Genomic DNA, 27,974 nt, shown 5'->3' on the forward strand with positions numbered 1-27,974 from the left:
TAATAACCCTAGTCCTTTTATTAGAAGTTGACAAGAAAGACTTTTCTTTGTCCAACCTCTCTAAATCTGTGTCAATCTTGTACAACTCTGTCAGGACTCCCCTCAGCCTCCTATACTTCAAGGACACCAACCCCATTGTCTCGAATCTGATTTTATAGCTGAAATCTCTAATCTCTGGAACCACTCAGATCAATCTCTTCTGCACCCTCTCAGACATTTGTATCCTTTTTAAAGTATGGTGACAAGAACTCGGAACAGTGGGGCAGACCATTGGTCAGGCAGTCATTATTCCAGTGTAGATGAGGGTTCAGCTTAGGGATCCTATGGAATTCCTATTGTAGCACACTCTGAAGGAATTGCCCAGGAAATTGAATTTTCTACTGGGCAATTCTTTTGTGCCTGGTACCCTTGGAACATTGTGAAAGTCTTCATAAAAATCAGAGACTGGATGTTTCCAATGAAATTAAGTAAATTGTTACTCAGGAAAAGTTAGGATATTAAATACATAGTCTAATTCCTGAGTAACCATTAAAATGACCTACACAAATCTCTCACATCCTCATCACCACCAGACCACATCTTTCTAAATACTTCTAACACTTTTTTCTGATTTTTTGATTGTGAACTGAGATGAGTAAAGGACTGTTTCATTATCAAGGATTATCAAAAGATTGCTACACTTCACATGAGCAAACAACCTAATGCTCATTTTAAGTGCTGCTTTCACAATTGCTTAATCAAGCAGGAGTAGAAACCTAGTTTGTAGACTATTTGGAGCCAAAGGCTGTGGGTTAATGGAACTTTGGCTGGCAACAAATCACTGATTGGTCTGTGGACCAATTATCAATGACAAAGGAGTTCTGCCTGCCAACAACTATTTGATTGGCTCCCAATTAGCTGAACAAAATTGGGTGTAAATGTGTTGGCAGAAGAAATTGGACCTCCAAGTCAAAGATTCGTGTTTCTGCTTTGCAGTAAAAGGGTTCTTAAACCTGAAGACGCCCAGCTTCCCTTTTCCAGTTTCTGCAAACTGTGACTTGCAATAAGTCAATTGAATGAGCCTTTATAAGTGGAAACCTGTCACCCTTTGTCTCCTACAGACAGGCAAAAATATCCAGGAAAAGGAAAATGGAGATGCAGCATTCTGATCAGCACAAAGATCATCTCAGCAAACCTTGTGGACAGGGACCACGAAACTGCATTTCCAGTATTTCCCTCCACCCATTGTATCCATTCTTTTTCCTGTCTTAGATGTGTGTAGAAGGTGTATTTATAAGAGGTTTAGAGTTTTAACTAGTAAAGTGATATGCCAACCATTCTTAATCATTTACCTGTAGCTGGAGTGTTTTTCTGTGATAAATAATAATTCTTGTTAAGTACAGAAACCTGGTCAACTTGGTTCTAGAAGACAGAAAATTAGGGAATTTTGTGTACTTTTATGATGATCAAATTTTGTGACATCTCTGGGAGTAATGGGGTTTGATTTCCAATGTACTACCCCAGTATGCCTTCCTAACTCCCCTACTTTTGTATTCAATACCAATATTTAAGAAATCCAAGATGTCACAACATGTTCTGCCACATTCAAAAAATCTATAGCAATAAATTCCCACTCCCCCTCTGCCTGCACACAATATTTAATACTGTGCTATTAATTATAAATTGATTCTTCAGGCCCTTCTGTCAAATTGAATGACTTCAAACCTTGTGTATTAACTACCATAAGCTATACTACTGCTCAATCTAATAATCTTTGTCATAGAATCCCTACAGTGTGGAAGCAGACCATTTGGCTCATAGAGTTAACACCAACTCTCCAACAGAATCCCATCCAGACGCAGCCCTACTACCCTACCCTATCCCTGTTACCCTGCATTTCCCATGGCTAACCCACCTAGCCTGCACGTCTCAGAACAGTATGGACAATTTAGCATAGCCAATTGAACTAACCTGTACGTCTTTGTACTATAGGAAGAAAATGAAAGAAACCCACTCAGACACGGGGAGAATATGCAAACTCCACACAGACAGTCGCCCAAGGATGGATTTGAACCCAGGTCCCTGGTGTTGTGAGGCAGCGTTGCTATGTACTTATCAACCATGCCATCCATTGATTTAATTACTGGTGAAATTATATAGCATCACAGGAATTAGAAGCAGAAATAGTCTATTCACCACTTTGAGCATCCTCACCATTCAATAAGTTCTTGTTCGTGTTTATAAGATCATATGACTCTATCTGATGACTCCACAATCCCACCAACAACCTGATCACCTTTCACCCACTTGCTTAGCAAAAATCTACCTCGACTTCAAGAATATTCAGAGACTCTGTTTCCACCATCTGCAGAGAGAGTTCTGGGTCTTCTGTGAGAAAAGACATTTTCCATATTTCTGCCTTATTTTTAAATAATGTCCACTAGTTCTAGATTCTCCCTTGAGTTGAAACATCCTGTCCTCATCCACCCTGTCAATACCACCCAGGATCTTATACGTTTCAATTAAATTACCTTTTAATCGTCTAAAATCCAATGTGTATGAGCCTACCCTATCCAACCTTTCCTTATAAGATAACAGATCCATTCCAGGTATTAATCTAGCAAACATTTTCTGCTGTGCTTCCAGTGCAAATGAATCGTTCCAAATAAGGAGATCAACACTGCTCACAACACTCTAGATATGGTCTCAGCAATTCACTGTATAACTAAAGTTATACCTTTATATTTTTATATTCAATTCCCCTCACAATAAATGATAACATGCTGTTAGCTATCCTTATTATTTTTTGTACCTATAAAATAACCTTTTATAATTTATGCTCTCGGTCTCAGAACTCTCTGTCTTAGAGCTGTGCAGTCTCTCACCATTTAGATATTTTTAAAAAAATTCTTCCTTTCAAAATGGACAAATCACAATTTCACATTTTATTCTCATTTTCAAGATCGTTGTTCATTCACTTAAACCATCCATATCCATCTAAACTTCCTTATGTCCTCTTCACATCTTGCTTTCCAACCTAGTTTTTTTTGTTCATCAGCAAATTTAGCAGTATACCTTCAGTCCTTCAACAGTCCTTTATATAAATTGTAAAAAGTTGAGGTCCCAGCATTGATAGGTATTGTACACCATTCAGAACATCTTACCAAACAGTAACTGACCCATTTATGCCAATTCTTGTTTACTGTTAGTTAGTTAATCTTATATCCTACCAATATGTTGCCCCCTACACTGCGAATCTTTCTTTTCCACAATAATTTTTCATGTGACACCTGATCAAAAGTGTTCTGGAAAGCTAATTACAGTACATACACTGGTTCCCCTTTATCCATAACATGTCACTTCCTTAAAGGATGCCAATAAATTGGTTAAACATTAGTTCCCTTTCTAAAAAAACATGTTGGCTCCACCTGATTAGCTTGAACTTTCGAAGTGCCCTGCCATGATGTCTTTAATAATAGCTTTTAACATTGCTCTATGACAGAAATAAAACAAACTGACCAGTTTTGTACTCTTTTTTTTCTCCTTATTAATCATTTAGTCATCTTTGCTTCTATTAAATATTCTGGCAAATGTACTGACCTGTCACCAATCTTTATGCAATTACTAAGTGCAATTGTGTTTTCTCTTGAAAGTTTTCTTCCTCATTGGCATGTATCTGTTCTCTGTATTCTGAAATATTCACTTCAATGTCTGTCCCTAGATCCCTACTGACCTATCCTTTAATTTGTTTGTCAGTTTAATTCATCTAGGTCGGTTTTCATTCTCTCTCAATTGCCCTTATTTAGTTTAAAATACGAGTCTTGCATCCAATTTTATGTTCTTCAACCCAAATGTAAAATTCAAACATATTATGATCACCTTTGCAGGAGGTTATGATTTATTCTTATCTCATTGCACAATGTTAGATCTAGGTCTCTAGTGGCTCCAGGATATGCTATTCGAAGAACTATCTCAATAAATATTCCACGAGCTCTTCTTCTAGGCTTTTCCAGTCTATATGCAGGTTAAAAGGCCCCATCATGATCACCATACCTTTCAGACAAGCTCCATTATTTCTTTCTTTATGTACCACCCTACAACATGGTTATTCTTAGGAGGTTGGTATACCATAGGAGGCTAGTCCAATAATTGAGTTCTTGTTTACATCATTTTTCATCTCCACTCTAAATACTTTACTTCCTGAATTCCTAAATTTCGGTCGTCCTTCTCTATTTGCACTATCATCGTATCTTTTTTGCATCAAATGCTATATGCATTCAAATACAGAGCCTTTAGTCTTGACCTTTATTTTTATCTTTTTCTTTTTGATTTTACTCTTGGATTTGTACTGTCTGTTCCTTTTTGTCATAGTCTGTTTATCATTTCTCAAATCAACACTTTTTCTCATGCCTGGTCTCTACTTGTTAATTTGCTACATTTCCTCAGAGTTAATTCTGAGCCCTCAATTTTATCTAAACACTTTACCTAATTCCCTATTTTTACAGGTTGTTTGACCACTGTCCCCAGCATGGTTCATCTAAGACTGTCCTAACAATATTGGTACCATTTTCCCAAACACTGATTCCATACACAGTCAGCCTTGGTGATCTTTAAGGGCCCTATTCTCTCTCCAGTTACTCTTTTGTGCTTAATATATTTTAGATTAGTTTAGATTAGATTACTTACAGTGTGGAAACAGGCCCTTCAGCCCAACAAGTCCACACCGACCTGCCGAAGCACAACCCACCCATTCCCCTACATTTACCCCTTTACCTAACACTATGGATAATTTAGCATGACCAATTCACCTAACCTGCACATCTTTGGACTGTGGGAGGAAACCGGAGCACCCGGAGGAAACCCATGCAGACACGGGGAGAATGTGCAAACTCCACACAGTCAGTCGCCTAAGTCGAGAATTGAACCCGGGTCTCTGGCGCTGTGAGGCAGCAGTGCGAACCACTGTGCCACCGTGCTGCCCCAAATTTGTAGAATGTTGCACTAACATCCATCATCATAAAGTGTTTTGAGGGGCTTAAGATCCTGCTGCCCCCTCCCCCTTCACTGGACACCCTGCAGTTTGCATATTGTCCCATCCACTCAACTAATGATGTCATTTCCACCATCCTCCATCTGGCCCTTACCCACCTGGAGAAGAAGGGCACCTACATCAGATTACTGTTCATAGACTTCAGTTCTGCATTTAACAATATCATTCCTCAGCACCTGATTGGAAAGCTGAGTCTCCTGGGCTGAAATATCTCCCTGTCTAACTGGATCCTGGACTTCCTGACTGGGAGACCTCAGTCAGTCTGGATCAGGAACAGCATCTCCAACACCATCACACTGAACATGGGTCCCCCAGGGCTGTGTGCTCAGTCCACTGCTGTCCACTGATGACACATGACTGTGCAGTGATGCACAGGTCAAATCACATCATCAAGTTCGCTGAAGACATGACAGTAGTGGGTCTCATCAGGAATGACAAGTCAGCATACAGAGAGGAGGTGCAGCAGCTAATGGACTGGTGCAGAGCCAACAACCTGTCTCTAAGATGGACAAAACAAAAGAGATGGTTGTTAACTTCAGGAGGGCATGGAGTGACCACTCTCTGCTGGACATCGACAGCACCCCTGTGGAGATCGTGAAGAGTACCAAATGTCTTGGTGTTCGCCTAGCAGAGAATCTCATCTAGTCCCTCAACATCGGCTCCATAGCCAAGAAAGCCTAGCAGCATCTCTACTTTCTGTGCAGACTGAGGAAAACACACCTCCCACCTTATATCCTCATCACATTCTACAGAGAGTTCATTGAGGGTAACCCTGAGCTGCTGCATCACAGCCTGGTTCGGGAATTGCACTGTTTTGGATCGTAAGACTCTATAACGGATAATGAGGATAGCTGAGAGGATCATCAGGGTCTCTCTCCCATCCATTGCAGATATTTACACCACACACTGCATCCAAAAGGCTAAGGGCATTGTGGAAGACCCCACACACCCCCTCACTCAAACTCTTCTCCCTCCTGCCATCTGGCAGAAGATACCGGAGCATTCGGTCTCCCCCAAGCAATCAGGCTTCTTAACATAGTATGATCAGACTCTTTTCCATCTGAAATTCTTTGCATGACTTTGACTGCTGCTAGAACAATGCTTTATTTATTATCATTCTTTTATTGCACTATAATTTGGATGTTTTGCACTTTGTTTGTACTTTATGCTGTCTTTACATGATGGCGTAGTTTGTTCTGTCCATGTAGCACCTTGGCCCTGGAGGAACGTTGTCTCATTTTTTACTGTATCAGTTGTATATAGTAGAAATGGCAAATAAAATCTACTCTACTCTAGAATCCTTTGAATTCTCCTTAGCTCTATTTGCCAAGCTATTTCATGTAATCTTTTTGCCCTCCTGATTTAACTCCTAAATATAACTCTATTACCTCTCTACTGTTTTAGGGATTCACTTGATCTCTGCTGTCTATACCTGACATATGATTCCTTAACTTTTTCTTGACCAAAACCTCAATTTCTTTGGTCATCCAGAATTCCCTAACCTACCAGCCTTGCCCTTCGCCCTAACAAGAACATAATGTCTCTGGATACTTGTTGACTCATTTTTTAAGACTTCCCATTTTCTAGTTGTCCCTTTATCTGCAAACATCCACACCACATCCTATTGGGGTTCTATTGTACCATCCCAATAAGGTGATCATCCCTTTCTTATTTCTCAGTTCCACCCAAATCACTTCGCCGGATGTACTCCCAGGAATATCCACCCTAAGTGCAGCCGTAATGATATCCCTATCAAAAACACCACTCTGTTGCCCCTTTTATATCCTTTCTATAGCATGTATACACTGGAACATTAGGCTGTCAGTCCTGTCCATCACTGAGCCACGTTTCTGTAATCACTAATATTCCAGTCCCATGTTTCCCAAACATGCCCTAAGTTCATCTGCCTTCCCTGTTAGGACTCTTGCATTGAAATAAATGCAGTTTAATTTATCAACCCTGTCTTCTGAGCTCTTGCTGAGAATGGTGTTAATCCCAATTGTTTTACTATCCCCAACTACCATATGTTCTTTTTTGTTCCCCCTCTTGAACAGCTTCCTGTGCCGCGATCAGTTAGCTCATCTAGCCTACACTCCTCAGTCTGATCTAAGCAAGCTGAAGAAATCTCATGTCTTCTGTTGATTGGCATTATGCTCAGTCCTTGTCACACTTTCAACTCTGACATCAATGGTGATTTTTGCAATTTTACTCTGTATTGCAACATCAAAATAATTTATGTATTTCACAAAATGCCATGATCCTTCACAAAGATCACTGCTAATCATCTTCAATCTGAAAAATAATAATTTACAGTTGCCTGTCCTCAATCTGAGTCTTTTAATCAAAACTGATTAAAAAACTCAGATTGAGGACAGACAACTGTAAATTATTATTTTTCAGATTGAAGATGATTAGCAGTGATCTTTGTGAAGGATCATGGCATTTTGTGAAATTTTTAATTGCTGACCCTGCAATCACATGAACCTCAATTTGTTAATCAGCCTTTTATGTAAAACTTTGTCAAATTTGTTAACATCTGTATTTACAAAGTACATTACATTCACTTCTTCAATCTTATTTGTTACTTTATCAAACATTTTAATTGTTAGTCAAGCATAATATCTGTCTTTTACAAATCTCTCTGGTCCTCCTTAATCCACTAAATCTCTCCAAGTGCCTGTTTGTTTTTTTTTCTCATCCTTTGGAATATCCCTTGAATAAGCACGTCCCATTTGGTGCTTTCTAATCTGCTGACATCTCTATTATACCTAAAGAAAGCTGAAACGGTATGGCAAGCCCTTTCATATCATTACCCCAAATTCCCTTGGCAACCTAGAATACAAACCACCAAATCCAATTTGATCACTGGCAGACTTCCTACTTGAGACTCTACAATCCCCATTACCTCTATTACCTCTATGTCTTTCAATACTTTGTTGGCCTCCTCGTCCTTTAGGAAAATTTATATAAAGTACAAATTCTAAGTTTGCCCTGCACCCCCACCAAACATCACTTTCTCTATTCCTAAAAGGCTTCACCCTGCGTTATACTACGATTCTATTTCTGTTACAGGAGATTATTGTTTTTTTTAATGTTAACTGCCTCTATATTCTTCAAAACAAATTGCCCTTGAAGATGGTGGTGAACTGCCTTCTTGAATTTCTTCAGTCTGTTTGGTGCAAGTACTGCCAGAGTATTGTTAGAAAACAAGTTTCAAGATATTGTTCCAGTGACACTTGTCGCAACCACATGAAAGGTGTCTGCTGAATTTTCCATGTGCTGCACATTTATACAGTTCAATTAACTTCCTTTTATCGTTTTTTTTTTAAAGCAGCAAAGCTTTAGTTTTAAAGGAGATAAAGATTTGTTTATTTAATAGCTATTGCTGAAGGTTACTAAGTAAAAGATGATACAATTAGTGACTAGAATACAGTACAAGTATACAAAGAAGTTTCAGAAAGACGTAATAACTTTCTGTTATTATTCTAGGCTTGTTTTGACATGAAGGGGTTGAAAGCACGAAGTCAGGATTTACTGCTGTGATAACTTCTTTAGTTAAACAGTTGGAGGATTGCCCACAGGTGGACTGAGCAGAACCAGTTTTGAGATGGAGAGGCTTGTTAGCGTGGTTCAGTAGTATTTCTTTAGCTGTTCATCTCCCTGTGGAGAAATGTCTCTGTCTGATGGTGTCTCTAAGTTATTCTTAGAGTTTAGATAAAATGGGGTTCACAGCAAATCCTATCAAAACCAATGCAAAATGTGAACAATGTTAAGTTTGATTTGGTGTTCAACAAAGCCAAGTCACTCATGCTGGAATATCCTGTGCATCCTTTCATTCATCTATTTTTGATTAGATTACATTCCCTACAGTGTGGAAACAGGCCCTTCGGGCAAAAAATCCATATGGACCCTCCGAAGAGCAACCCCACCCAGACCCATTCCCCTACATTCACCCCTGACTAATGCACCTAACACTACGGTCAATTTACCTGACCTGTACATCTTTGGACTGTGGGAGGAAACCGGAGCACCTGGAGGAAACCCATGCAGACACGGGGAGAATATGCAAACTCCACACAGATATTTGCCTGAGGCAGGAATTGAACCTAGATCCCTGGCACTGTGAGGCAGCAGTGCTAACCACTGAGCCTCCGTGCCGCCCATTTTCTTAAAAGCTTTTGAGTTCTCCTATGTTTAGAAACACCTGTAAATTGGCAAGATGCTGGCAAAGTAGGACACTTCACCCAGAGCTCCTCTGCTGCCCCTGCTTTTTTTCTTTCTTTTTTTCTCTCTTTTTGGCAATCCTGGAACAGCATGCAGGAATCGAGTCCCAGAGCTGCCAGAGGGGTAGTGAGTCCCAGAGCAATGCACAGGGAAGTGAGTCCCTGAGCAATGCATGGGGAAGTGAGTCTCAGAGCAGCCAGAGGGGTCATGAGTCCCAGAGCAATGCATGGGGAAGCGAGTCCCAGAGCAGCCAGAGGGGTAGTGAGTCCCTGAGCAATGCTTGGGGAAGCGAGTCCCAGAGCAGACAGAGCGGCAGTGAGTCCCAGAGCAATGGACAGGGAAGTGAGTCCCAGAGCAGCCAGAGGGGTAGTGAGTCCCAGAGCAGTGCACGGGGAAGTGAGTCCCAGAGCAGCCAGAGCGGCAGTGAGTCCCAGAGCAGTGCACGGGGAAGCGAGTCCCAGAGCAGCCAGAGGGGTAGTAAGTCCCAGAGCAGTGCACAGGGAAGTGAGTCTCAGAGCAGCCAGAGCGGCAGTGAGTCCCAGAGCAGTGCAGGGGGAAGCGTCCCAGAGCAGCCAGAGGGGTAGTGAGTCCCTGAGCAGTGCACGGGGAAATGAGTCCCAGAGCAGCCAGAGGGGTAGTGAGTCCCAGAGCAATGCACAGGGAAGTGAGTCCCAGAGCAGCGCAACTTACTTTGGTGCAGCTGAGTGCTGTTGCAGAGTGGTCTAGACGCTTGCAGCGGAGCAGGACAGTTGTTGAACTGGGGCCTGGCATGGGCAGTCAGACCATGTGCTGAGCTGTTGCTATTTGAAACTCTTTACCGACTAGAATAGCAACCCTTTAACTATCTTAGGTACAAGTACCTAGGTACAAATCTTGGACACAAAAGAGGAATAAAAGGAAAAGTAGTAGAATTACTTATGGTGTATGTAAGTAATGCTACTACTTTTCCTTTTATTCCTCTTCTTTGTCCAAGATTTGTACCGAGATACTTGTACCTAAGATGGTGCCATTAGAGGCAGCCATTGTAAAAACTTTTCATTGTTTTCCCGTACTTCTGTGGCAATAAAGGATAATCTATTTTGCATTGTCCATAGGTTAATCCAATTCTAAAGGTTTCCTTTTGTGATTGATTCTCAAACAATTTAGCAGCCTCTGCTTTTTGCAGTTAAGCAATAAAAGTAGTCATCTGAATTTTGCTTTATATGATTCTCTGCTATTTCAAAAAGCTGTATTAGCTTTCTTTATAAAATATTTTAATTACACAGTCACATACTGAAGGAATGGTGACACAGTTTCAAGTCACGATGTTATATGGATTGCAGGTCAATCTTCAGGTTATGCATTTTGCATTCATCTGCTGTCCTTGTCTTTCTGGCTGATCGAGACTGCAAAGTTGAAGGTGGTGTTGAAGGAGGTTTGGTGAGTTACTGCAATGCATCATATGGAGTGTGCATTGCTGCCAGGTGTATCAGTAGTGGAGAATGTGAACATGTTAAATTGATGGTTGGGGTGCAGACCAAATGAGTTGCATTGTCCTAGTGTCAAGTTTCTTGAGGTTATGCACTCATTCAGGCTAGTGGTGTGTATTCCATCATACTCCTGATTTGTTCCATGGTGGATAGCATTTAGGGAGTCAGATGGTGAGTTACTCATCTCAGAATTCCTGGTCTCTCCAGTTCTTGTAGTCACAGTATTGCTATGGCTAGTTCAGTTCTGTTTAGTTTTTCAACAATGTTAATCCTTTGAAAGTTGATAATGGGAGCTTCAGCAACAATAATGCCATTGAATGTCAAGGGATAATGGTAGGTGACACTTTTGTTGGAGGTGATCATTGCATGATACTGATATGGAAAAAAATATCACTTGCCACTAATCTAATGGACATAGACTCTTTTGGTATCTGAGGAGTTATAGATGATATTGAACCTTGTACAACAATCAGCAAACAATCCCACTTCTGAGCTTATGATGGAGGGAAGGTAATTGATGAAGCAGCAAAATATGGTTGCGCCTAGAACATTACCCTTAAGAGTTAAGGGGGTCTTATGATGCAGAAGTAGTGTCCTTTCCTCTTAGCCAGGAGGCCTGGATTCCAGTCCCATCTGCTACAGAGGTGAGTGATAACATCTCTGAACAGGTTGATTAGAAAAAAAATCTTTCCTCAGAAATACTTACAGCGTTGTCTTGGAACTCAATGAATTACTTACAACAATCATAACCTTTTGCATTGTTCTGGACATAATTCCAACCAGTAACACATATTCCCCACAATTCCCAATGATTTTGATTTGTGAAGGTTCCTTGCTGTGACTCTTGGTCAAATACTGCCTTAATGTTAAGTGTTGTCATTCACACTAATCTCTCCAATTCAGCTCTTTTGTTCACATTGTACCAGGCCATAATGAAGTCTAAACCTGGTTAAACCTAAACTGAGCAACAATGAGAAAGTTGCTGTCTTTAAGTTCTACTTCATTACATTGTCAGTAATTCTTTCCAACACTTTGCTGATGATCAAGAGGGGGCTGATGGTTTGATAACTGGCCAGGTTTAATTTGTTCTGCTTTTTGTGAAAAGAACATTCCTGAGCAATTCTTCACATTGCTGTTTACACTGCCCTAGAATAACTTCGCGACAGGACAGCTAGTTCTAGAGGACAAATCTTCAAAACTATTGCTATTAAGTTGTCAGAGCCTATAGCCTTTAGAGTATCTAATACCTTTAGCTGTTTCTTGGAGTGAATCAAATTGGCCAACGGTTGGCATCTTTGATGTTGGGGAATTCCAGAGACTGATCATCCACTTGGCAATTGTAGTTGCAGATACTTTGGCCTGGTCGTTTGCACTCATGTTTTGGGCTGATCCATCATTGAGGATTGGGAGGTTTGGAGCCACCTCCCTCCTGTTAGATGTTTATTTGCCCATAGCCATTCACGGCAGAATGTGCCAGAACTGCAGAGCTGTTCCATTCATTATGCGATTGCTTAATTCTGTCAATTATTTGCTGCATTTGCTGTTTGGCATGGAAGGAGTCCTGTGTTGTAGCTTCACCAGGTTAATATCTAACTTTTACTTAGGTTTGTTGTTGACTCTGACATGCCCTGCAACACACTTCCTTGAATCAGAGTTGATCTATTTGCATGATTGTAATAGCAGGTGATGGATTTGGCAGCCCTGAGGTTACAGATGCATATAATTCTGCTGATGATGATGCCTACATCACCTTGTGGATGCCCAGTATGGAGTTGTTAGATTGGTTCAAGGTTTATCCTAAGCATTTTTAGCACAGTGATAATGCTACAGAACATGACAGAGGGTATTTTCAATATGAAGTTGGGATTTTGTCACCAGAAGGATCATGCAGTGGTTGCTTTTACCACCAATACTGTCATTAACAGACACATCTACAGCAGGTAAAAACAATGACTGCAGATGCTGGAAACCAGATTCTGGATTAGTGGTGCTGGAAAAGCACAGCAGTTCAGGCAGCATCCGAGGAGCAAAAAAATCAACGTTTCGGGCAAAAGCCCTTCATCAGGAATGAAGGGCTTTTGCCCGGAACGTCAATTTTACTGCTCCTTGGATGCTGCCTGAACTGCTGTGCTTTTCCAGCACCACTACTCCAGACATCTACAGCAGGCAGGTTGGTGAGAATAAGGTCCATTACTTCCCCCCCCCCCCATTGTTTTCCTTATCACTGGCATTGACCCAAGTGTCAACTATGTCCTTCTGGACCTTCAGCTTAGTCAGTGATGGCACTTCTTAGACACTTTTGTTGCAAGTCTTCTCTCCTCTTTCCCATTGTGGTTTTTAAAAAACCTCAGAGTCCTCTGTATTCCAGTGTGGTACTATGCGTTAATAATTCTCATGTCACATATTTTCTAATGAACTTGTTCAGAGATTTTTTTATTTATTAATGGGACATGGGCATTGTTGGCTAGGCCAGCATTTATTGCCTATTGGGCAGTTAAGAGTCAACCATATTGCAGAGGGTCTGGAATCACATGTTGGCTGGACCAGGTAAGGATGGCAGTTTCCTTCCCAAAAGGGAATTAGTGAGCCAGATGAGTTTTTTTTTCCTGAACATTGACAATGGGTTCATGGCTATGATTTAGACTCTCAATTTCAGATATTTATTGAATTCAAGTTCCACCATCTGCCATGGCAGGATTTGAACCTGAGTCCCCATATTATTACTTAGATCTCAGAATTAACAGCCTAATGAGAATACCACTAGGCCATTGCCTTCACCACTGCATATGTGTACAGCAGGTACACCGGAATCTCTGGAATTCCCCAAATCAACGATGCCAATCGTTGGCCAATTTGAACCTGGATTTCTTGGCTCAAAGATAAGGATACTACCACTGCATCACAAGAGCTGCCTTTCTCATATCATTGTTTCCTAAACAACTGTAAACACCTGCTTTAACCACCTTACCTTTAGTGCATCATGATAGGCAATGAACCATGGGTATCAAGACCCTCCGCAGCCAGTTCTGGTTACTGACTGTTGCCTGCTAAGTTATTCGTTGGACTGTTGTCTGGTCAGTTTTTGTTATGTCACCAATAACATATTTTTGATACAAAGGAATATTTAAGATACTTTACATTTTTGATGTTTTTAAAGGTTGAATTTCAAAAAACAAATGACAAAGAACTGAAGATTGTCAACTTTTGATCTATTTTTCAGCATTGAAACCAGGAAAGGGCGGCCTATGGTCAAGTCAACTTGTCAATAGTTGAAGAAGAGTGTGCCCGACGAGTAAACTCATCCCATCGTATGGTAAGAGTAAAAAAAGTTGTATTCGAACATTCATCCTTTGGACTTAAAAATGACTCCATGCCAAGAATATCCTTGAAAAATCTCATGTCATTGCACATAAATCTTTCTTTATAAAAGTGGATAGTTCCATGGCTGCTTTCAGCCTAGCCTTTTGTGCACAAAACTTATTTTGCATTAATTTGGTTGTTATTCAAAAAGTAAAGCTTGGTTGATGTTCTTAACCAATCTTTCAAATTTTCTGACTATATTAAGAAAATGAATTTATCAAATTTTTGAGCATGAAGAAGGTAATGCAGTGTGTTTGAACATTGTCTTTTCATTTTGGTGATATCCAGGCTAGAATACCAGGATAAATGTCTGCTCTGATTGACAGCTGTAAGACTCATCTGTGAAGATAGTTTTGAAGAATTCTGACCTCTGTCCGTGTGGTCCACATCCACAGCAAAAACTATCACTAAGTTGACAATATTAAACTGGTAAGCGTAGGTTGGCAAATTACAGTAGAAATATCATGATTTCTAAAAGGTTAGTTCTACCACAGAAGGAAAATAAATATCGGTAGTGTATAATATAGGGACAACAGCAAATAGTCATATACCAGGATATTGCCTGGTGTGGAGGATATTAGATATAAGGAGACTCTGACTATCCATGCTTCCCATAATTTTTATCAGGTTGTCCCACAGCCTCAGACTTTGAAGGGAAAACAAACCAAAAGTTGTCCAGAGTCTTTTTTCTAGGGTAAAAATATCAATTATCATTAACGTTTTGAGTTCGAGTTCTGAAGAAGGATCACTAAACTTGAAATGATAACTCTGTTTTCTTCCCACAGATGCTGCCAGACCTGCTGAGTTTTCCCAGAAATTTCTGTTTTTGTATTTGTTTCTCATTTCCAGCAACTGTAGTTATTTCAGTTTTTAGAAATGTCAGTTACTAGGGGGTATAGTTTTAAGGTAAAAGGAGGACAATTTAAAGGAGACATGAGATCCAAGATTTTTATACAGTGGGTAGTAAGTGCCTGGAGTGGCTGCCAGAGGAGGTGGTAGAAGCAGATACAATAGCAATGTTTGAGAGAGACAACTTGACAGATAGATGAATAGGAGGGATTAGAAGGATACAGACCATTCAGAGGCAAGTTGTTTTTAGTATAGGAAGGATGCCATATGTCGGTACAGCTTTGGTGGGCTAAAGGTCCTATTCCTGTGCTGTACTGCTTTTTGTTTGAGTCAAGGAATAGTTTTAATGTAGTATGTGGTCAGGCGTGCAGCAATATCACTCACTTCTAGCACTCTTTTCAGACAACTTTAAGTGTACAATTTACACCAGCAACTGTTCTGTTGTATCTTGCTCTGTCCCTTGTAATGCCAGTGGTGAGGGGAGAAAAGACATTTTGTGTTCCTTCACGTAGTGATCCTTCTGAATGTGGAAAACTGACGATCAAGTTAATTGGAAGCTGTGACCCAAGAATGAAAGGTTAGCATTTTAAAAATATGTTACTGTACAAGTATCAGGTGTGAACATGTAGACACAAAAGAACATTTAAAAAGCATTTTGTATGATTTCAAAATTTGATGGAGAAAGTATTGAATGCATGCATACTCTGGTATGGTAACATCGTGTTATCAAGAGGTTTGAACTAAAACCAAGAAGCACAAATTCAAATCCCACCATGGCCACTGGTGAGTTTGATTGTATGAAGTAAATCTGGGATAGCAAGTAAATCTCAGTAATGATAACCATGATACAACTGGATTGTCTTAAATATCCAACTAGATCTTTATGGAAAGAAATCTGCTGTCCTTACCAGCTCTGGGTTACATGTGATCCTAAACTACACCACTGAAATTGACTCTGAATTACCTGAGGCTTACAACCAACTATATTGAAAGAAGGCATTTGTTTGTGATTTGGGGATCAGCAGCACAAAAGCACAGTGTTGGTCTAGTCCCTTCAAGCAGAATTATGTACATTGTCAAAACACCGAATGGCCTTATTCAAAGGAATATGGATTTTGCTGAAAAAAGATGAACTGATGAAAAGAAACTAGTAGCAGAATAGGCTACATACCCTAATCCTCAGGAGCTAACTATGACAACACCACCAATAGTGACTGAGATCGGGGCTGAAGATCCTCAGAGAGGCAATTTGGCATGCACTAGCTCTCTAAAACCTTCAAAGGAACATTGAGGAAATTTGTAAAACAGTCCTTCAGATTTTTCCCTCTGTGTGTATGTGGTGGAGGTTGGAGAATGTCGAAAATTCTGTAATTGTATACATCGTCAGTGAGAATATAGACTAAGGCAGGGGAATGGGTGGACATTTGTAGTAAAGGATTAACTATTAACAATCTCTTTTTGGGAGTACCTACTGAGCATATGTGAAGAAGCTAAGTAGTGACACCAGATCATAAGCTACTGGACCCTGAATCAACAGGGTTCCAGGTCTCTTGTTGAAAGTGGGCTTCAGTGTCCATCACTAAGAGTGACTTGGGTCAACACTGCTATCCTGGAGGAAATAGCTGTCATACTGGGTCAATGATAATTAAAATTAAACAGGAGAATAAAACTGCTTGATTTCATCTTCACCAATTTAATTTTGGCATGTATATCTATCAATGACCTATGCAGCACATGCCTGTTCACAAAAAGCAGAACAGCATTGAAGGAGTGTCCAGTGCATTGTCTTTGTGGAGGTGAAGTAAGAATAATCAGGCGGTAATGGTAGGGGATGTTAACTTGCCAAATATGGACTCGTACTGCCATTGTGTTAAGGGCTTAGTTGGAGAAGAATTTGTTAAGTGTGTACAAGAAAATTTTCTGATTCAGTACGTGGACGTACCTACTAGAGAAGGTGCAAAACTTGATCTACTCTTGGAAAGTAAGGCAGGGCAGGTGACTAAGCTGTCACTCAGGGAGCACTTTGGGACCAGTGATCATAATTCTATTAGTCCTAAAATAGTGATGGAAAAGGATAGACTGGATCTAAAAGTTAAAGTTCTAAATTGGAGGAGAGCCAATTTTGATGGTATTAGGCAAGAACTTTCAAAAGCTGACTGGGGTGGGTGGTGGGGGAGTGATGTTTGCAAATAAAGGAATGTCTGGAAAATGGGAAGTCTTCAAAAATAAGATAAGGATAATTCAGAGACAGTACGTCTCTGTTAGGGTGAAAGACAAGGCTGGTATGTGTAGAGAATGCTGGATGACCAGAGGTATTGAGGTTCTGGACAAAAAAAAAGAATGAAGCATATGTCAGATATTGACAGCAGAGATCAAGTGAATCCCTCAAAGAGTATAAAGGCAGTAAGAGTATACTTGAGGAGGGCAAAAAGGGACATGAGATAGCTTTGGCAAATAAGGTTAAGGAGAATTCAAAGGGATTCAACAAATACATCAAGGGAAAAAGAGTAACTAAGGAGAAAATAGGGCCCTTTAAAGATCAGCAAGTCTGCCTATGTGTGGAACTGTGGGAGGTTGGGGAGATACTAAACAATTATTTTGCATCAGTGTTTACTGTGGAGAAGGAGATGGAAGATAGAAAACTTGGGGAAGTAAATACTTACATCTTGAAAAATGTCCATATTACTGAGGAGATGGTGCTGGACACCTTAAAACACATGAAGGTGGATATATCCCTGGGACCTGATCAGATGTACCCTAGAACTCTCTGGGAAGGTAGGGAGGTTATTGCTGGGCACCTTCCTAAGATATTTGTATCACTGGTAGACACAGGCGAGTTGCCAGAAGACAGGAGGTTAGCTAATGTTGTGCCACTATTGATAAGGAAAAGGAACTACAGACCAGTCAGCCTGACATCAGTGGTGGGCAAGTTTTTGAAGGGAATCCTGTGGGACAGGATTTACATGTATTTGGAAAGGCAAGGACTGATTATGGATAGTCAACTCGACTTTGTGCATGAGAATAATTTAGGAGAAAGTGAGGCCTGCAGACGCTGGAGATCAGAGTCGAGAGTGTGGTGCTGGAAAAGTGCAGCAGGCCAGGCAGCATCCAAGGAGAAGGAGAATTGACGTTTCAGGCATAAGCCCTTCATCAGGAATGAGGCTTGTGGACCAGGGGGGCTGAGAGATAAATGGGAGGGGGTGGGGTTGGGGGGAAGGTAGCTGAGAATGAGATAGGTAGATGAAGGTGGGGGAGAAGGTATAGGTTGGAGAGCAGGGTGGAGTGGATAGATTGGAAAGGTCAAGAGGGCGGTGCTGAGTTCGAGGCTTGGGGCTAAGGTAATGTGGGGGGAGGGGAAATAAGGAAAATGGTGAAATCCACGTTGATCCCATGTGGTTGCAGGGTCCCAAGGTGGAAGATGAGGCATTCGTCCTCCAGTGTCGGGCGGTAGGGTTTGGCGATGGAGGAGACTGAGGACCTGCATGTCCTTGTTGGAGTGGGCGGGGGAGTTGAAGTATTCAGCAACAGAGTTGTGGAGTTGGTTGGTGGCAATCGTGTCTCAATAACCTAATTTGGTTTTTGACGAAGTAACAAAGAGGATTGATGAGGACAGAACTGTGGATGTGATCTGTACGGACTTCAGTAAGTCATTCGATAACGTTCCTCATGGTAGACTGGTGAACAAGGTTAGATCAGGTGGAATGCAGTGGAACTAACCATTTGAATATAGAACTGGCTCACAGATAGAAGACAGAGGGTGGCAATAGAAGGTTGCTTTTCATACTGGAGGCCTGTGACCAGTGGTGTGCCACAAGGATCAGTGTTGCGTCCACTGCTTTTCAACATTTATATAAATGAATTGGATGCGAACATAGGACGTATAGTTAATAAGTTTGCAGATGACACCGAAACTGGAAGTGTAGTGGACAACAAAAAAGGTTACCTCAGAATGCAATGGGACCTTGATCGGATGGTCCAATGGGCTGAGGAGTGACAGATGGAGTTTCATTTAGGTAAATATAAGGTGCTGCATTTTGGAAAGGCAAATCAGGGCAGGACTTCTCCACCTTAATGGTAAGGTCCTCAGGAATATTGCTGAACAAAGAAACCTCGGAGGGCAGGTTCATAGGTCCTTGAAAGTGGAGTCGCAAATAGGATAGTGAGGAAGGCAATTGGTATGCTTTCCTTTACTGGTCAGTGCATTGAGTACAGGAGTTGGGAGGGCATGTTGAGGCTGTACAGGACATTGGGTAGGCCACTTTTGAAATATTGTTTGCAATTCTGGTCTCCCTCCTCTCAGAAGGATGTTGTGGAACTTGAAAGGGTTCAGAAATGGGGCTGTTTTCTCTGGAATGTCAGAGGCTGGGGTGTGACTTTATAGTGGTATATAAAATCATGAGGGGGATGGATACAGTAAATAGGTAAGGTCTTTTCCCATAGTGGGGGAATCCAGAATTAGAGGGTATATATTTAAGGTGAGAGCGAAAAATTTAAAAGGTACCAAAGGGGCAGCTTTCTCGCGCGGAGGGTGGTGCGTGTATGGAATGAGTTGCTGGAGAAAGTGATGGAGCCTGGTACAATTGCAACATTTAAAAGACAACTGAATGGGTATATGAATGAGGGATCTGGGTCGAGTGCTGGCAAGCAGGATTAGATTAATTTAGGATATCTGGTCGGCATGGACAAGTTGGACGGAAGTGTCTGTTTCTGTGCTCTACGTCTCCGTGACTGTAAGTGCTACATTTTCATTTAAGACATCCTTGTAGTGTCGGTGTTACCACCACCATATAAAATAAATTTTTAAAAAATTCATTTGTGGGATGTGGGTATTGCTGGCTGACCAGTATTTATTGCTGATCCCTGTTTGCCCTTGAGAAGGTGGTAGTGAGCTGCAGTCCACCTGCTGTTGGTTGACCATTTTGCAGGGAATTCCAAGATATTGACCCAGTGACAGTGAAGGAACAACAAATATTTCCAAGTCAGGATGGTGAGTGGCTTGGAGGGAAACTTGAAGGTAGTGGTGTTCCCATGTATCTGCTACCCTTGGCCTACTAGATGGGAGTGGTCATATATTTGGAAGGTGCTGTCTAAGGAGTTTTGATGAATTTCTGCAGCACATCTTATGGATCATACACGCTGCTGCTATCGATCGTCAGTGGTGGACGGTGAGGATATAGTAACAATCAAGTGTGCTACTTTTCCCTGGATGGTGTCAAGCTTCTTGAGTGTTGTTGGAGCTGCATCCTTCTGGGCAACCTGGGAGTATTCCATCACAGTTCTGACTTGTGCCTTGTAGATGGTGGACAGTCTTTGAGGAGTAAGGAGGCTGCAGTATTCTTAGCCTCTGACCTGCTTTTTTAGCAACTGTGATTTGGTGGCAAATCCGAATTTCTGGTCAATGGTAACCTCCAGGATGTTGATAGTGTTGGAGTCAGTGATGGTAACACTATTGACTGTCAAGGGGTGGTGGTTAGATTATTTCTTATTGGTGATGGTCATAGCCTGGCATTTGTGATTTAGAACAGATCTAACAGCTTCAAACTGGGTAACCGTGAAGTTTTGTAGACTAAGATCAGCAACGGAATATTCAAATGCGATCTGTAATCTCATGGCTCAATACATTCCACACTCTTCCAGTGCCATAAAACCAGGTGACAAACCTTGTTTAAACGAGTAAATGAATGAATGAATAATTTTTATTGTCACATGTATTTTACAGTGAGAAATACAATAAAATGCAGTGAAAAGGTTTCATCGATCACCACAATATGATGCCATTTTGATAGTTTAAGAAAAAGAGAAAATTGAAAAGATATAGCTTAAAGAGAAGTCCATCTACATCCAAGTTCTGAGCTGCTCAGAACCATCACCGCCTTGCCGCAGTCTATGCCAGACCCAACTAATGTCGAAGTCGCTGATCCTCAGGCAGCATCTTTCGCTGCTGGGCCTACAACGCTGACATCATCCCAGGGTTCACTCTCCCCTCTGCTGAATGTAGAATAGCATGCCATAATATCATCACAAGTACCTAGAAATAAGGCACCAATGTAGTGATGCAACAATACAGGTCAACATACATGCCAAAAAAGTTGAAGCAACATTCTGTAGACAGACATAAGTACAATAAATTGATCAATGTGACCACTTGGAGTCATGATGGTGATGAGCTACTAAACAACCAACGGTATAAAGCTCCACAAACATCAAACATTTTGATGTGCAGAAGACAAGGCTGAAGCATTTGCATTCATCTTTTATTCAGGACTGTCAAATGGATGGTCCATCTCATCCTCCTCCTGAACCCTGACCATCACAAATGCCAAGTTTCAGGCAATTCAATTCATTGTATGTCATCTCAAAAGCCAGTAGAAGTAGACAACTTCTAACCATGTAATTCCTGGAGAGCCATAATCTCCGCACTTTCCTGAAAAAAAAAATTGAAATTACCCAGGTCTGAATAGGATGATTAAAAATATTTATATACATTATGTCACAGAGGTAGGGACCTATCCTTTGCACCAAAAGAGCTCACAATAATTGTGCAACACCAGATTTGATCCAATAACTCTCAGATTTAATACCTAAAACTCTATCAAGTAAGCCAGTTGAAACATAATTACTCAGGTGTAAATATTTTTAGTCAACCTATTGAAACATGTTAAGACTTACCTATGCAGCAGGCACCTGTCCACAAAGAGCAAGATAATTCTAAGCCAGCCTATTTTCACCCCGTCAGCCCACTCTCAATCATGAGCAAAATGATTCCATGTGCTGTGAACAATATTATTATGTAGTACTTACTCACCAATAAGTTACCCACCAATGGTTGGTTTGGATTACTTGACTCTGGATCTTGTTTTGTTGTCGGGCTAAACATGAAAAAATGAACTGAATGCCTTCGAAAGGTAAGCTGAGAATGACTGATAAGACATCACACCAACATCTAATCAAGTGTAGCTTCTGACAGTCTGAGTAAAATTGAAACTAAAGACAATTTGGAGAAAACTCTCCATTGACTGGTGTTATGCTAGTACAGAAATAGTTGTGAGAGAGTCATAGTCATAGAGTCATAGAGATGTACAGCATGGAAACAGACTCTTTGGTCCAACCGTCCATGCTGACCAGATATCCCAACCCAATCTAGTCCCACCTGCCAGCACCTGGCCCATATCCCTCCAAATCCTTCCTATTCATATACACATCCAAATGCCTCTAAAATGTTGCAATTGTGCCAGCCTCCACCACTTTCTCTGGCAGCTGATTCCATACATGTACCACTCTCTGTGTGAAAAAGTTGCCCCTTAGGTCTCTTTTATATCTTTCCCCTCTCACCCTAAACCTATGCCCTCTAGTTCTGGACTCCCCGACCCCAGGGAAAAGACTTTGTCTATTTACCCTATCCATGCCCCTCATAATTTTGTAAACCTCTATAAGGTCACCTCTCAGCCTCTGACACTCCAGGGAAAAAGTCCTATTTTAAATAGATTAGTGCCTCTACTCCTCTATTGTTAGAACCAACAAAAAATTTATATCTTTTGAAGGTTTGTAGGTAGAAAATGTTTGGAATATGTGGTAATTGATTAGAATGTAAAAGAAAAATAGACAAGTTAGTGTGTCAGTTTGTTAAAATCTACTTCTAATTATTTGTGTCAAGGTTTTTGGTTAAATAGTTGTTGTTGAAGCCTAGCGGTTTAGCCCTATGTCATTGCAGCAGATGCTTCTCAGGATAGTGTCCTAGGCCCAACATTTTCAGCTATTTCATCCATGATTTTCCCTCCATCATTACGTCAGAAGCTGAGATTTTTGCTGATGATTTTACAATGTTTGTTTCTATTTGCAAACCTTCAGATAATAAAGCCTAATGTAGGCCCACATGCAGCAAGAATACCATTCAGGCACAGCTGAAAAGTGACAAGTTACATTTCCCTCCCAAGCCACAGGCTGTTCTAATTTGGATATGTGTGTGTATAAATTATAAATTCACCAATAAATTCATGGATTGGTACATGAATAGGTTTAGAGGGATGTGGGCCAAATGCAAGAACTGTCACTACACAATTATGATGTAGCATCTTGATCAAGAAGTGCAAAGCTATTATTATGATCCCATAAAGATCAAAAACTTATTTGAATTAAGTTTGCAGATGACACAAAATTGGTGGTATAGTTGACAGTGAAGAGGTTATCTAAGGGATCTTGATCAATTGGGCTGATGGACCGAGGAGTGGGATATAGAATTTATTTTGGATAAATGTGAAGTATTGCAGTTTGGTAAAATGAACAAGAGCAGGACTTATACAGTTAATGATAGGGCCTATCAGCCTAAGGCTTCAGATACACAATTCTTTGACAGTTGTGTCACAGGTAGACAGGGTGGTTAAGAAGCCATTTAGCACGCTTGGCCCTCATTGCTCAGACCATTGAATCTAGAGTTGGAACATCATGTTGAGATTGTACAGGATATTGATAAGGCTATGTTTGGTATACTATGTTAAGTTCTAGTTGCCTTGCTATTATTAAATTGGAGTGGGTTCAAAAAAGATTTATCAAGATGTTGGTGGGAATGGAGAGTTTGAGTTATAGGGAGAGGCTGGAAAGGCTAGGATTGTTTTCACTGGAGTGTAGGAGGTTGTGAGGTGACCTTTTAGAGGTTTATAAAATCATGAAAGGCATAGATAAGGTGAATGGCAACAATCTTTTCTTTGGTGGTGGGGGAGTTCAAATCTAGGGGACATATTTTTAAGGTGAGAGGAAATAAGGTTTAAGAGGGACTTGAGGGGAAACCTTTTCACACAATGGGTGATTTGGATGTAGAATGAACTGTCAGAGGTACAGTTGAAAAGACTTTTGGATAGGTACATGAATAGGTTTAGAGGGATGTGGGCCAAATGCAGCCAAGTAGGATTAGTTAAGTTTGGGAAATTTGATCAGCATGGGCGAATTGGACTGAAGGGTCTGTTTCTGGGCTGTATGACTCTATGGTGGATTACAGGGATCACGTTACAAGATTTTAGGTTTCAGACTTTTACTGTAAACAGACTAAAAGCATTATTATCAAACATTGGGTAGTTAATAGAAAATAGACCCCTATTTAACTTTTAAGAATATTTAAAATGTTTCCCAAGATTATACTTTGCTCTGTCTCTGAAGTAGGCATTTAATTTTCTAGGAAACAGTCTAAGACCATTCTCTGCTTCTGGTGTCTTGCTTCTTTTCTCCTTTTCCATTTGGAAGGCTTCTAATTTTCAATCTGATCTTCATGGCGAAGGACAAATTGGAGCTTCTTGCCTCTGCCAAGCTAAAGAAATCAATTATTTCACTCAAATCTTCATGAATTCAGTCTCTTTAATCTTATTGTAAGCTCCAATACACATTTCACACAGTTAGCGATTTTTTTTGTTTCCTCGAGATGCACGACTAGTTGCCTCTATCTTTCTGCTTTCTCTCTCAGATTCTTGCAGCCTCACAACCTTTGAGTTCAAGTCTTGTGTTACGACACAGTGGTGAACTCTTCTCTTAATTAAACCAAACACCCAGAAAAGCTCACCTCGTCTCGTAATCTGTTGAATTATGAGTGACAGAGTGCTCCTAAATTCCACTATTTAAAGAAAATAACATCAATATATTTTTTAACTCTAAAAGTGAACACTAAACAACAACTATCACAACTCGAAGCCCCCTTTCTCTTAACTGCTTACTACCTGCCTCCAACTCCACAATAATATGCTATTCTAATAAGATGCTTGTTAAAATTACACCAACTTAATATCAAAGCCACATAGGCACTGTCATGTTCTGTGGCTCTACTCTTCTGGCTGCTGAATTCCCTGGGTAATCTTCTTTCTTTTTACTGCGAGAATGTTTCATATGAATAGGTACCTTTGATAGAGAGTGATTTCCAAATTTCTTGTGTCTGTCTTGATGGCAGTTGTTCTCTCTCCATTTTTTAAAATGTCCACATTTTTTATATCCCCAACATTGGATCACATCATTGGTTTGATGTTGGTAAAACAATAAATTCAAACGCGACTGGGTTTTAGTATCCTGGGGCATAATTTAAACTGATTGGCTGGCTAAATTTGAATTGTTGTCAAAACGGCCACCAAAACTCAGGTATCCATTTCACAGCCAAATGCTACATATTTTCAGTTTTTCAGTACACTCTGGGACTACTATCTAGTCATAACAAGTGTTTGTAAGCTTTCAGTTCAGAACAGCATTCACTCTCTCTTAAAGTATACGCCTTCAACTTTCATTTGTTCCAAAGGAGAACAAATAAAACACAACAAAGACACAATGAAATTCTCACTGAAACAAAGGAACATCGACATTTATGACTAGGAGGATCTTGCTACCGGTTTTTCAATGGTGGCAATTCATCGATTAAGCTGCATCATTCCTTAATCCACATGCAAATGACAAAGCAGAATGAGGCAGAAAAGGAAAGAAGTGGCAGTACATCCTGCACTCTGGATTTCATTATCTTGTGGGACATCTGCCTCATATGCCTAAAGATCTAGAAACAAGAATGGCCTGTCACACGATCCTTCACAGAAACTTGTGCCCCTGAGTAGACATCATCCTTGAATTAAGGGACAATCACTGCTGCTGATGATAATGATGATCAGCCTGGTGGTTCTCCACATTTCAGTCTGCAGTTACCCTCCTTGTTTTGTCTTATTAACCTCAACTGGACACAGTAGTCTAGTTGCATTTTGATCACTACCCCTTCGAACTTATAGTCTCCTGTCTTGTTAGGTACTTCAATATTCTTCCAGCTGTCATGATCAATGGCTGAACATATTTAACATTGAGTCTATTAAGACTGATTTCTTTTCATCAACATTAATAGAGTATTCCTACCATCCATTTTTTCATCCTATGCATAGCACCTTACATTTTTAAAAATTAACTTTCATCAGTTGTTGTTTTAACAATGATAAATTTTGTTCAGCTTTTTCTTTACACACATTTCCAGACATCTGCAGAGTATGAGCAAAAGAAACACCCAAGAACTGCACTTTTGTTTTGCTATCCAATTGCCAAATGACCCAGGTCATAGGTTTGATATTTAACAGCATTTCTTGTTACATAGTTGTCTGAAATAAATTTTTGATAACTCAACTCAATCCACAATTTCTTTCATTGATGTTTGATTGTTGGGCAACATGGTGGCTCAGTGGTTAGCACTGTTGCCTCACAGCACCAGGGACCCGGGTTTGACTCCTGCCTCAGGCAACTGTCTATGTGGAGTTTGTACATTCTCCCTGTGTCTGCACAGGTTTGCTCCAGTTTCCTCCCATAGTCCAAAGATGTGCAGGTCAGGTGAATTGGTCATGCTAAATTGCCCATTGTGTTAAGTGCGTTAGTCAGAGAGAAATGGATCTGGACGGGTTACTCTTCAAAGGGTCAGTGTGGACTTGTTGGGCTGAAGGGCCTGTTTTCACCCTGTAGGGAATCTAGTCTTTTGGAAAAACCAAGGCGACCCTAAAATCCTTAGAGGATGAGAGGACACATCTTTTTATTTTTGTTTTTGTCGAGACTCAGATTGCTTGGTGGAAATGTAGCAGCATGCAAATGGAAACAAATAACTTATATTTCTGTTTAAACAAAAATCTATGGACTCAACATTTTTTTCTAGGTAAAAACAAGGACTGCAGATGCTGGAAACCAGATTCTAGATTAGAGTGGAGCTGGAAAAGCACAGCAGTTCAGGCAGCATCCGAGGACCGCAGGAAAATCGACGTTTCGGGCAAAATCCCTTCATCAGGAATAGATCTCTCCACCCTTCAGGCACTCTGCCTCTATTCCTGATAAAGGGCTTTTGCCCGAAACGTCGATTTTCCTACTCCTCGGATGCTGCCTGAGCTGCTGTGCTTTTCCAGCACCGCTCTATTCTAGAATCAACATTTTTTTCCTTCACTGGATACCACAACTTTGTATCTTCTTTGATATTTGAAATTCTTGGATAAATGAACTCAAAAAGATATATAGTCCAAGCTATCTTTCTTTGTAAAGACGTACAAAATTTAATCCCAGAAATGACTTAGTACAGAATTATTCAAATGTAATGTTCTGGACCAATGTATCAAACTATGTACCCAACCTTCTTGTGAAACTATCCATGCAGAAAGCAGGACCCCTGGAGCTTTTTTTTAACTGGAATGCTGTCATGTAAGTATTCATTTTTCAACAACTGACAACCAGGGATGTCAAGTGTCAGAATACATTGATCTTTTCAAGTTTCTCAAAATCTGAGTAACCACTCAAACCTCCACAGGTTCACTTTTGTTGCCCTAATGTATTGACCTGACCTACTACATATTAGTCAGTTCTAGTCAAAGCTGCTGTGAAATTTTTGCTACTCCCGTCAAGGTACATTCTGCATGCTGATCTATATTTCTCTATGTTTGAGCTTCTGAATGTGACACCCACTGGCATAAAATCCATTCAGTGGAAACCCACATCTCCCAACTGCTCAGCACAACATGAATGGTGAAATCCAGCACTTTAAAACTATTTAAAATAAACACAAAGATGCTGGAAATCTGAAACAAAAACAAAAGAATTGGAGAAACTCAACAGGTCTGAGAGCATCTTTCGAGAGAAAAATAAACATTTTGAGATCCTTCCTCAAACACCCATTGCTGTTGCTATCTATTTCCCAAGAAAAGGTCATTGAGCTGGTCAGCGAAGATCTCTTTGTGGTGTCATCAGCTAGATGTGTCATTCAGCAACCATCACTATTTGGAAGAGATTGGTACCTGTGAGTACAAGTCATGACATCTCCCTGGATATCTAGTGCAGACCTGAATTATGAAGCTGTTGTGGTCACAAATTATTTTATCACTAAGAGAATTGAGTTTTTTTTCTATTTATGGAAACTACAGGTTCATGGTAGGGCACTGATTGCCAAGTGAGTGCAATTAAAACTAATGATTGCTGTGCCCTCTCTGCCTGACTCAAGGGAAAATGAGGTGACTTGGGGGGTTCATGCAAAGAAAGCATCAGTGACCCTCTGGATACACTTTTGAGTTGACAAC

At 40.5% G+C, this 27,974-nt stretch overlaps 1 protein-coding gene across 13 annotated transcripts in view; it reads left to right on the forward strand.

The window, feature by feature from the left end:
* lrrc7 (leucine rich repeat containing 7) overlaps positions 1-27,974 on the forward strand; it is a 617,417-nt gene that overhangs the window by 205,389 nt on the left and 384,054 nt on the right. For all 13 annotated transcript variants that reach the window (XM_072574143.1, XM_072574142.1, XM_072574141.1 and 10 more), the window contains one exon: positions 13,943-14,035. The gene's annotated coding sequence lies outside the window, so the exon portion shown is untranslated. The remainder of the gene's footprint in view (positions 1-13,942; positions 14,036-27,974) is intronic.

The sequence above is a fragment of the Chiloscyllium punctatum genome, chromosome 7 (genome assembly GCF_047496795.1).
Source record: "Chiloscyllium punctatum isolate Juve2018m chromosome 7, sChiPun1.3, whole genome shotgun sequence".
NCBI lineage: Eukaryota > Metazoa > Chordata > Chondrichthyes > Orectolobiformes > Hemiscylliidae > Chiloscyllium > Chiloscyllium punctatum.